This window comes from Leucopleurus acutus, assembly GCF_964270905.1.
Source record: "Leucopleurus acutus genome assembly, chromosome: 7".
Lineage (NCBI taxonomy): Eukaryota > Metazoa > Chordata > Mammalia > Artiodactyla > Delphinidae > Leucopleurus > Leucopleurus acutus.
This window is the reverse complement of record NC_139150.1, coordinates 37,616,243-37,628,780: the sequence shown is the minus strand read 5'-3', so window position 1 is coordinate 37,628,780 and position 12,538 is coordinate 37,616,243. Positions and strand designations below refer to the sequence as shown.

Here is a 12,538-nt window from a genome sequence, read left to right as displayed (position 1 = left end):
TGGGGGAAAATAAAGACAACACAATAACATGTATACTAACACAGTTTTGTGCAATTGCACCAAACACCTAAACATGAGTACCATAAGTCAACACATAGGTGTCGGGTCCATTCTAACCTGGGCTCTGTAGATGGCACCTAGGCAAACAGCGGTGGCAGAACTTTTGTCTGACCATGGCACAAAAATAACCACCACTCCCTCCCCGGTTCAGTTTGACATTCCCCACCAGCAAGGCATTCCTTTTGGTCAAGAATGTAAACTTTTTTTTCTGGGACCAAAAAACAGGAAACAGGAATCCACAGTAGAGTTGCTGAAGACACAACCAACTTTCCAGTTAAAAAAAAAAAAAAAAATAGATCTAGTAGGTAGAGAGAAGGCACACCTTGAAAAGCTAAACAACACTGTGGCTATTTATAATCTATGTGTGTTACATATCTGGTCAATATGCATTAAAAATAATAACAATAAAGCTTGGGGAATTTAAGGTCTGATCATAAACATCATAAACAGGAGAAAAACTGCTACATGGAATTATTTTAATTCAACAAAAAGGGATGTTTTTAGATGATGTAGTACAATAAATAAGAGCTATTATTTCAGTTTTTTCAGCAAGCTACTTGGGGCCTAGCCCTATCACAAGGTAAGTTCAAGTCTCTGGTTGTGGCGAAGGCCACTGAAACTCAAAAGCCAAACCTAAAACACCAGGCCTCACTGACCCACCCTGGGGTCAGGTGTTGACTCATTTAGCTGTTGGAGACATTTCACTGGGGAATCTGGGTGGCAGCACAGCTTCTAGGAGGGCAAGACCCACCAGGCTGCGGGTGAGAGTAACTCACTAGTCTCCTCAGACAAAGGACTCTGACTTACCTCTCTCCTAACCACAATCCGCTTCAAAAGAGATGATTTTCCAAAACTACACGTAACGTTTCTTTCCCCGTTCATTATTTAAGAAACTGAATGCTGGCAACCAGGGAGTTAGGAGATTTGAGTTATACTGGAGATTATGCTTTTAAATCACAGGGAGGTTCGAGCATGGGTATTTTCACTTGGCAAAATGGTAAATCGTTCTAAGTACTAGTGTGCTTTTTTAATGAGATATAATTCACATACCAAAAATGTCACCATTTAAAATACACAATTTAGTGGGTTTTAGTATATTCACAAAGTTGTGCAACATTATCACAATTCCACAACATTCTCATCATCCCCCAAAGAAACCACACACCCATTAGAACTCACTCCCTGTTCCTCCCTTCACCAGCCCCTGGCAGTCACTTGCTGTTGTTTTTTTTTTTTTTTAAGTGAAACATGACAACTTTCCTGTACTTTGTATTTTCAGTAGCAAGTGGCTTTGTAAGTTTTCATTAGAATTTTTTTAATTTATTTATTCATTTATTTTTGGCTGTGTTGGGTCTTCGTTGCTGCATGCGGGCTTTCTCTAGTTGCGGCGAGCGGGGGCTACTCTTCGTTGTGGTGTGCGGGCTTCTCATTGCGGTGGCTTCCCTTGTTGCGGAGCATGGGCTCTAGGAGCATGGGCTTCAGTAGTTGTGGCTCGCGGGCTCTAGAGCAAAGGCTCAGTAGTTGCGGCACACTGGCTTAGCTGCTCCTCGGCATGTGGGATCTTCCCGGACCAGGGCTTGAACCCGTGTCCCCTGCATTGGCAGGCAGATTCTTAACCACTATGCCACCAGGGAAGCCCTTCATTAGAACTTTTAACACTTAATTCAAACCATGGGCTTTATAAGTATTCTGAGATTATAAAATACTCTCTTCTATATACAAACTATTTCTGTTGCAAAAATGTTTTCTTTTTTTATACATAAAAAAATAGATATTCCTGTCTCCACTGGAGCTTAAAACATTACCATTTTTTTCCTCAATTAAATTCTGTTCTTGTATATGAAGTGAGAAGAATCAATACTCAAATATTTAAAAAGCATGAATGACCCGAGTCCTTATTAACTGTGGGCCATCTCGCTCTCCTTCCCACTGCTTAAAGACCTACAGAGCTGAGAGGGCCAAGGCCTGAAAGGCAAAGCTGCTTGTTTACAGACAAGGAAACGGATCTAATGTGGGCTGGTGACACGTCCAAGACTACAAGGCTAGTTTACAGCACAGCTAGGATGGTAACCCCCTTTTCCTAGTTTTCTAGTATTGAATATTGGAAGTAAATGTTATAGGTTATCTACAAAATCAGCCACCATATGAATCTAATTATGTCGGTGAATTTCTTCTATAGCTTTGATCTGAGCATGTGATTTTTTACCACTTTAAAAACCTATATGTTATCTGGTAAGACTTTGTGAGGACAAGACAGGTACATTTAACCAGGGGGCCCAAATCATTCACTGAAACATAGCAAACAAGAGCTGAGGTTCTGGAGGGACCCCAGAGCATCTCTCAGATTCCACACACTGTAATTCTCCACACGACAGTGTCCGTAGGATGCACCACTATGCTATGTAAGAAGCAAACAAGTCACATACATTCAGTACTCTGGAAATGAAGGCCTCATGGGCCAAGAATGTTTGGGATTTAACCATTGCAACAATTCATCTGGGCTGACTTTTTGGAACTGGTCCCACTCAGACTGGAAATGGATTTGCTGTCATCCTCACCAGTTCTTTTCTTCACTTCCCTGGAGAGAGAAAGAGAGACATATAGACAGAGAGAGAAAGGAGATTACTGAGGTATAAAACGGAACCGTAAACAGCTCATAGAAATAAAACGGCTCTACTGAGCACTTGCTATGCACCAGCCAGCCAGTGTTCTAAATGCCTTGCAGCTGTTGACTTATTTAATTCTCACAACTATGTGATTTTATTGTTCCCCATTTTATTTTTTTTAATTTTTTTTTAATGATTTTTGGCTGTGTTGGGTCTTCGTTGTGGCGAGCGGGGGCACTCTTCGTTTGCGGTGCGCAGGCTTCTCATTGCCGTGGCTTCTCTTGCTGCGGAGCACAGGCTTAGTTGCTCCGCGGCATGTGGGATCTTCCCGGACCAGGGCTCGAACACATGTCCCCTGCATTGGCAGGCGGATTCTTAACCACTGCGCCCCCAGGGAAGCCCTGTGCCCCATTTTATATGTGAGGAAACGAAGACAAAAAAAGAAGTTAAGAAATTTCCCTTCGGTCACACAGCTGGAGAAGTGGCACAGCAGTTGGGCTCCAGCACCTGCATTCTAAGCACCAGGTCACACACTCATGCATGAACACACACACATACCCAGGTGCATACACACGTGTGCACAGACACACATGCCCAGGTGCATACACATGTGGGCACACACACGCACACACAGACTACTCTTGCTCTCTCCTGTGGTTTCACATGGCTTATAGTCTGCCACACGCACAGCTCACGCCTTAGGATTCTGGAACCTGGCTCCCGCCCCCAGCTAATGCACAAAAGCAATGATGACTTTATAACCATTCGGTAGTTATACACGATCATGGAGATAACAACAGATGGTTAAAATCCAGGAAAAAAGAAGTCTTCCTTTTGCCTCTTCCTAAATTTCTTTTAGAATTAACTTCTAGAGGCAGCACCGGACCTAAGACCTCCATGATCTTATGAAAGCCCCCTAGGAAGTCTATCCCTGGGGATGCTTGGGAAATACACCCTTAGACAAGCTGAATGGCAGTCTCTGTGGGTGAGGAGAGTGTGACAGCTCGTCCCCAAGATGGTCCCAAAGAAGTCTGCCTCCCTGTGGTGGCGAAGCTTGTGCGGCTGCCCCCTGGTCAGCACCGCCTCTGTGACTGCTCAGACCAGTAGAATGGCGAGGAAATGGTGTGTTGAGATTTCTCAGCCAGGCATTAATCAGGCCTGGCCGCTCTGAGCTGCAATTTAAGCAGCCCAGGGTTCTTCGCGGGAGAGAGGTAAGAGAGGTCCCGGGGGCTGAGATCCACAGGGAGGAGCATCCTGGCCACAGACGTGCAGACGCGCCACAGTCTGTGTCCATCTGACTGCAAACACATGAGACACCCAAGGGAGAGAAGCTGAGGACTCTCCAAGTGAGATCCAGTCAATTCTGGTAATTTCAGAAAATAAAAAGTGGTGCTCTTCTAAGCAATTACATTTTGGGTGGTTTCTTACAGAGCAGTAGATCCTGGGAACTGGCATATTCCCGGCACGGCGACGCTGTTCAATAGGAATAGAATGTAATGTAATCCATATATGTAATTTAAAATTTTTAGCAGCCACATTAAAAAATGTAAAGAGACAAGTGAAATTTTATTAATATATTTTATTTAACTCAGTATTGCAAAAATACTATCATTTCAGCATATAACCAATAAAAATATTAATGAGGTATTTTACAATGTTTATACTGTCTTCAAAACCCAGTATTTATTTAATATATCCAGCACATCTCAGCTTGGATCAGCCATGCTTCAGGCAGCTAGTGGCCACCAAACCGGTCAGCACAGCCCCAGAAGGAGCTGATACCTGCTAACCTTTGAAAACCACTACACTGTGAGTAGGAAACAAAAGGGGAACTAGTTCTTGCTGAAGGCCAGTTAATAAATGCTATGTTACGTGTCTTCACATATTCCTTATTTAATACAAATAACACTCACACCTGCTCGCACAAAATCCTGACAGGGGACAGGTGAGCATCACTGTCCTCACTTCACAGCTAAGGAATCAGAGACTCAGGAAAAGAAGGAAGATACACAGTTCAATCCATAAACCCTATAAGACTCAGTTCAGACTTCTAACCTCCAGAACTGTAAGATAATACATTTTTATTGCTTAAACCACAAGGCTAGTGGGAATTTGTTACGGTGACGATAGAAAACTAGTACAACTTCCAAATGCCAAATCTCGACCATTTGGTCATTCAGTAAATGTATGATTTATGCCAAGCTCTGGGATCCTCAACTAGTGAGTTTTGAGAGAGAGACAGATGTCTTCTAAATAAATTGTTACCAGGTCCCAAGAGAGCTGCTAACACACAAGCACAGCGTTTGCAGGAACACAAAAGGTGCACCACAGTTGTGCTGGGGCGAGGGGAAGGCAGCTTTGTGGAGACTGAGCTTCAGGGAGACTTTGACAGTGGAGCGACCTCTTGATGGGATAGGAATTCACCTTCATGTAATGAGGAAGGGAGATCCCAGGTGCAGGAAACAGCATGCATGAGGCGAACAGGCATGAAAGAACTTGGCCACAACTGGAAGCAAAGTTTGCTGTGTGGATAGATTATCTTTCATTTGGGAAGCAAGATAAGAGATGCAAACAAAGGTAGGTGAGGTTGGGCTCTGAGGGACACCTACCTACAGCAAGAAAGAAAGTCTTAATTGGATTTTTATTTATAAAGATTACCCTGTTTACAGGGTGGGGGATGAACTGATGCTGGAGAAACTCTGAGGCAGAAACTGAGGTGCCTCCTGCACTACCTGGAATAGGAAATTCTGAGGCCTGAAGCAAAACAGAGAGAGAGAGAGAGAGAGAGAGAGAGAGAGAGAGAGAGAATACGGACAGATTCAAGAAAGATTACAGAGAGGCCACCTAATCAACAGGGCCCCAGAACCCACTAGAGGTAGGTGATGGAGAAAGAGAGGAAGGAGTCAAGACTGATTCTGGTTGGTAGTTTCCTGAGACAGGAAATGTAGAATGAGGAACAATTTTAAAGAAAAAGTAACACATTAGAATTTGGACATGTTGGGGCAGTCATGCCTATGGAATTCCCATTTGTTAGTGGATGGGAATATGGTCATGGAATTTTTTTAAAAGATGAGGATTAAAAATACAGAAATTGGAAGTCATCAGCTAGACATAGTTCTAGAAACCATGGGGGTGGAAGACATTAGGCAGAGAGAGAAAGGAAAGAGGAAGAGAGTGCAGAACAGAATCCTGAGATTACCAGCATTCAAAAGGCAAGCCAGAGATTCAGAGTAGTGAAAAGTCCCAATTTTACTCTTAGTAGCTGTGTCACTTTGAGCAAGCTGATTAAGCATTCTAATTCCCAATTTTCTTATCTGTACAATGGGTATAGTACTCACAGCATCCTCACAAGACAACTCACATCGCTCCCTTCTGGGAGGTCCAACAGCCTCTATTAGCTACATATCATATGGCTGCCTCGTCATATATTTTGTTTTCTTTTTTTCCTCTAATATTAAATTGTATGGCCTATCTTACATACCCTGATATCCCTACACGGCTTTGATGCTGAGCACTCATAATTATGCAGGTATTATTGAACCTGAAAGCAAATATTAAGGGAAAAAAAACAGGTACCCATATTGTTCACCTGGACTTCAGCTTCTTTAATCTACCAAAAGTGCAGGCACATCCCACTTTAAGGAAATCAGGAAGATACGATTTCATACAACTCAAACAGGTTTAAGGCTGGGAAAATTAAATTACCTCACCAAAAACTACCATGTGCTTCACAACTGCATTTTGAATGACTCAATCTTATGGACAAGTTTACACCCAGTGGGCTCAGCAATGGCGCTGATACATCAGCCTGAACTTTTTGTGTTTTTCTCAAATTTCAGGCCATTGATTGATTTAATGCCTGTTGAACTTGAATGTTTAAAGCCTGTGGCTCTAGTGACGGCAAATGTATTTACCAATAGACAATGGTTGGGATGAATTTCCTATCAGCCCTACAGGGAAAGTGCATTTCTAGGAGAAACTTTTCCTGGGATTGAGAGGTTTTCCAAGAAAAAGCAGAGGAGTTCAGGTTGTTAACCAAACATTTATGGCCTCCCTTCGAAAACAAATTTTGTTTCAGACAGTGCAAATCCATAAACTCTTCTAGTTCAAGTTTTATGACATGACATGGAATGAAAGGGACCATGCCGGGAAATATCTTATGAAATCTAAATCAAGAACTTACATGTTTTGCATTATATATAACATTCTAAAGGCTGTAACACTTTATTTTTTTTCACATCTTTATTGGAGTATAATTGCTTTACAACGTTGTGTTAGTTTCTGCTGTACGACAAAGTGAATCAGCTGGACGTACACATATATTCCCATATCCCCTCCCTCTTGAGCCTCCCTCCCACCCTCCTTATCCCACCCCTCTAGGTCATCACAAAGCACTGAGCTGATCTCCCTGTGCTATGCAGCAGCTTCCCACTAGCCATCCATTTTACATTTGGTAGTGTATATATGTCCATGCCACTCTCTCACTTTGTCCCAGCTTACCCTTCCCTCTCCCTGTGTCCTCAAGTCCATTCTCTACGTCTGCAACTTTATTCCTGCCCTGCCACTAGGTTCAGCAGTACCATTTTTTTAGATTCCATATATTCGTGTTAGCATACGGTATTTGTTTTTCTCTTTCTTGCTTCACTCTGTATGACAGACTCTAGGTCCATCCACCTCACTACAAATAACTCAATTTCTTTCTTTTTTAATGGCTGAGTAATATTCCATTGTATATATGTGCCACATCTTCTTCATCCATTCATCTGTCGATGGACATTTAGGTTGCTTCCATGTCCTGGCTATTCTAAATACTGCTGCAGTGAACACTGTGGTACATGTCTCTTTTTCAATTATGGTTTTCTCAGGGTATATGCCCAGTAGTGGGATGGCTGGGTCATATGGTAGTTCTACTTTTAGTCTTTTAAGGAACCTCCATACAGTTCTCCACAGTGGCTGTATCAATTTACATTCCCACCAACAGCACGAGAGGGTTCCCTTTTCTCCACACCCTCTCCAGCATTTATTGTTTGTAGATTTTTTGATGATGGCCATTCTGACTGGTGTGAGATGATATGTCATTGTAGTTTTGATTTGCATTTCTCTAATGATTAATGATGTTGAGCATTCTTTCATGTGTTTGTTGGCAATCTGTATATCTTCTTTGGAGAAATGTCTATTTAGGTCTTCTGCCCATTTTTGGATTGGGTTGTTTGTTTTTTTGATATTGAGCTGCATGAGTTGCTTGTATATTTTTGAGATTAATCCTTTGTCAGTTGCTTCATTTGCAAATATTTTCTCCCATTCTGAGGGTTGTCTTTTCGTCTTGTTTATGGTTTCCTTTGCTGTGCAAAAGTTTTGAAGTTTCATTAGGTCCCATTTGTTTATTTTTGTTTTTATTTCCATTTCTCTAGGAGGTGGGTCAAAAAGGACTTTGCTGTGATTTATGTCATAGAGTGTTCTGCCTATGTTTTCCTCTAAGAGTTTGATAGTGTCTGGCCTTACATTTAGGTCTTTAATCCATTTGGAGTTTATTTTTGTGTATGGTGTGTAACACTTTTTTAAATGGTAGTTTTACCTGTGGAAACTATGCCATTTTCACTTAAGACTTGGGTACTTTGACAAGCAAATCTGATGGCACAGTATAAAGCAAATTAAAGTCTTTACATGTTTGTTTATTTCTAATTTTCATATTTAACACATTGTTAACAGAACTCAGAGGACTCAAGCCAGGCCACAATACAATAACAACCATTTAAAAAACTCCTTGATAAGTGGTTCACAAGAAGTGACCTTGTTATCAAACGCTTCTGCACCCAGGTGTTTTGTGTTCCCAAAGAAACACAAACCTGAGTGGAAGCTACACTGTAAACAGGGTGGTGCCGGGCTGAGCCAACTCTCTGGCAGGAGCACACGGGAAGAGCACAAGCGGCCTCCAGCTCTCCTATCCTTGTAACATAGAGAATCAATTATAAAAAGAGAATCAATTCTGCAATCTGGGTGTGACGGTGGCACTTTGGAGTCATTTAACTGTAATATGACCCCACAAGACAATTCACTGTTAAACAGTGATTATGTTACTCAGTGGAGTCCGGGCTGTTACATATAGAATCATAGACTGTCAGGACTGGAAGGGCCTTAGGGATCATTTTCTTCAGCACCCTCGTGGTACAGATTAGAAATGCCTAAAGGAAGACAGGGACTTAGTCAAGGCTCTTCAGCTGTTCGGGGTAGATTTAAGATCAGACTTTGAGCCTCCTGACACTACACTCCTCCAACGTGCTGGGCAGAAGCCAGCAGCCATGCGGAGGGACTGACCTGCAGCATCCTTTCCTGCTCATCCAGGACAGCAATGCGGCACCCCCTGCCTGAAGCTAAGGTAGCACCGAGCCCCTTATTGCACTAAAGTTAAGATTCTTATAAAACCAGAATCTCACAAATGATCAGGAAAAGAACTACACGCCTAAAGTTAAGTTTTTGCTTTGTCAGCAATTAAAGTATCATTGGCCTGGATTTTGTTGATACACGTTTTTTTACTCTATTTTTTTTTTTTTTTTTTGGATATTTAATCCCTTTAGACCAGCAAAGAATCATCTTTTCATTTGTGGCAGAAAACTAGGCAGAAGAAATAAATCTAACAGAAAACATTCTTATTTCCTAAGAATGCTGCAACGATTAAAGTACAGTTAAATCCAAGGTCTTCAGTGATGCAATTTTCATTCTAATCCACATCCCACAGTATTATTTATTGTTAACACCATTGACTTAGCTTAATAATTACCTGGGTAATAATTTAAACAAAGTGCTTCCAACTGGCATGATATACAATTTGCTTTGTTGAGTTTTCTTTCCCCTTTACCTTGGAAAATGTCATAATAGACAGCTATATTCATAATAGTCTCCTGTGTTTAAAACCTGGTTCCTGGAAGTGATTCATACCCGTCAACTATTAGCTTTGTGGTGACATTTTGCAGAAACATCAACAACACCTCGGATACATCTCCTTTGTTTGTCAGTAAAGGTATTTTGCCAAAGTTCACAGTGAACAAGCATCATTACCAGTTTTTATAAAAACCATGTTTGTTTCTCCAACCACTACTGAAAGACAAGACAGTGTTTTCCAATGTAGATTCATGTTATGGTCAAGAAATCTGGCACACACAACAGCTAAGTGAAAATTCAATCCTGCATCCAGTTTTCGAAATGTAAGGCAAAACTTTACCAGGAGAGATGGAGAACAGCTTCCACTATATTCGAACCATCTTTGGCGTTTGTTTTACAAAATAACGCCCCATAGGTCTGTAAAAAATATAAATACACCATTAAATGAAGGCTTTAATTAGGTTTCCTGGAATGTTAGCTTTTAAAACCAATAAAATAAAATAAAAATACTCCCCTTTTGAGTATGCTAAAACTAATAGCTAAGAAATTGAATTCAAAGTTTCAGTACTTTAAAAAAAAACAGGTTTGAGCCTAGTTATTCCAGGAACAACTCCTAGTCAGAGGATTTTTATTTTGCATCCCCCCCAAAAAAAAACCCGTAATACAAAATTTCATGTTTTAAGGTTCTTATTTCCAAGAGTCACACGTGCTACCAAGTGTTCTCTATCAAATAATTTGAGAGAGAGAAAAATGATAGCTTAAGGTAACCACTCAGGAATTAAATGTCCATCTAAAGTATGTCATGAATTGGGAGGTTGGGATTGACATATATACATTAATATGTATAAAATGGATAAATAAGAACCTGCTGTATAAAAAATAAATAAATAAATAAAGTATGTCTCCTTTTGGCCAGAAGCTAACACACATTCCCCTTCACCCTATCATCTCTTCCTATCAAGATTCAACAGCCTCTCTGTCACTAAAACCTATGGACATTTTTAGTCCTCTATTTTTCAACCCCCCAGTGGTTATGCATATAATCATCGATCATACCACTCTCCTTCTTCAAACCCTTTAATGCTTTCCCCCATCCCTCTCAAGTAATACTGAAATGCTTACCTGGCCAACAAGGCTTAGCTTGTATGTGGCCCCAGCCAACTCCCCAGTTTTACCTGTCACCACTCTCCCTCACTCACAATGCTCAAGTTACCCTGGCCGTCCCTCTATTTCCCCAATGCTCCAAATTCCCTCCCACCTCAGGACATATGCATCTACTGTTCCCACTACTAAGTCATCCCCTACCCCACTAACCCCCTACACCAGGCTGACTTTTACTTACCTTCTAGATTTTTAGGTAATCCTCCCTTGAAGTTGTGTTTTCTAACTCTGAAAAGTCGATATTAGGTTTTCCTATTATAAAACCTCTTGACATATGTATTTTCCCAGTATAGCACTTGCCACAGCTGTAATTGACCAAGTTATTTTTGTGTGTCTTTGTCTAACAAGCTGGAGACAATTTCCCTTGGGAAAGGAGAACTGTGTGTGCTGTGGGGCTGGGTGTGGGCGACACAGATCTGTGTGGGATACGGGCAGGATGTGATGGGTGCTCCGGAGCGGAGAGAAAGGGAAGAACCGAACAACAGGCAAAGACTACTGTGAAACCTTTACCCGTGAGCCCCCAAATCCACAGAAAAGCTTAAAAAAAAAATGAATGTATTTCTAGTAGAAATGGGTAGTGCTGCTACCTGGCACAGCCAGGATGTTATAGGGTGAAATAGAGACTGCCTTTGAGGATGCAGGAGGGTGGAGGTCAAGAGACGCATAATAAGGAAGCAAACCTCGGGAAATCTGAGAAATCGTGAAGAAGGAATAAAACTGGCCTGCAGCCAGGAATTCTGAAATCTCTAGAGGGACACGTGGATTACATGAGTTTAATATCTATCTGCCCCAGACAGTAAACTACGTGAGGGCAAGGACAGTCTGCTTTGTTCTCTACCCTTTGCTCAGCTCACAATGGAGTGCTTTTCACATGGTGGATACAGTTAAATATGTGTTGAATCAATCTCTTCTGTATTTCATTGCCTAGTTTTGATGTTTATCATATTTGGTTCAAAGTTCTAAAATTTAAAACAAGTAATAATTCCAACTTAAAATAGTGAGGTTGGGACTTCCCTGATGGTCCAGTGGCTAAGACTCCAAGCTCCCAATGCAGGGGGTCCAGGTTCAATCCCTGGTCAGGGAACTAGATCCCACATGCCACAACTAAGAGTTTGCAAGTCGCAACTAAAGACCCCGCATGCCACAACTAAAAGATCCTGCATGCCGCAACTAAAGATCCCGTGTGCCACGACGAACACACGATGCAGCCAAATAAATAAATAAATAATATTTTTTTAAGATAGTGAGCTTGAAACTTCTTTTTAAAGTTAACATGTATACGCTACAGAGCAGTCCTTTCATGGTACTGAGGACAGACAGCAACGATAGCAACATCAGGTCAGACTGTTATGGTAAGAACCTCTTATTTAACCCAAGGAGCATCTGGTTCCTTGTTTGGGTAAGACAAGGCACAAGAGGGCCATGCACCCTTCTGATACAATGATAATAACGAGAGAATAAACATTACCCACAATAACAATCTGGACAGAAACAGGGTCCAACCACTATACAAATGCATAACCAAAAATAATTTTACACTATTCCAACTGAATACAAACCTTACAGAAAAGAACAAGTCTTCCAATTCCCTTCACCCCTTCACCCAGATGACACACAGCACCACCTGCTGCCCGTTGGCACAGGGACCCTCTGGAACCAAACCCATGTTTTCAAAATAGGACACCCATGCTTTTCCTTTTACCCAAGTTCCAGGACTAGAGAAGGGTTCCAGGAGCTGGGGAAGAGTGAGGAGGAAGACGGGATAATTTTGCCTCCTCTTTGTCACTGACACTCGGTGGGGGAAAACGATCACGTGATGCTCTTACTTCTCT

General features: G+C 41.6%; 1 pseudogene across 1 annotated transcript in view; it reads right to left on the bottom strand.

Moving 5' to 3' along the window:
- Positions 1-884: 884 nt before the first annotated feature.
- The window catches only part of LOC309963794 (ras and EF-hand domain-containing protein-like), a 51,703-nt pseudogene continuing 40,049 nt past the window's right edge, over positions 885-12,538 (bottom strand). Inside the window, exons 11-12 of the transcript XR_014327196.1 lie at positions 9,886-9,962; positions 885-2,638 (exon numbers count right to left, since the gene is read on the bottom strand). The product of XR_014327196.1 is annotated as a ras and EF-hand domain-containing protein-like (transcript). The remainder of the gene's footprint in view (positions 2,639-9,885; positions 9,963-12,538) is intronic.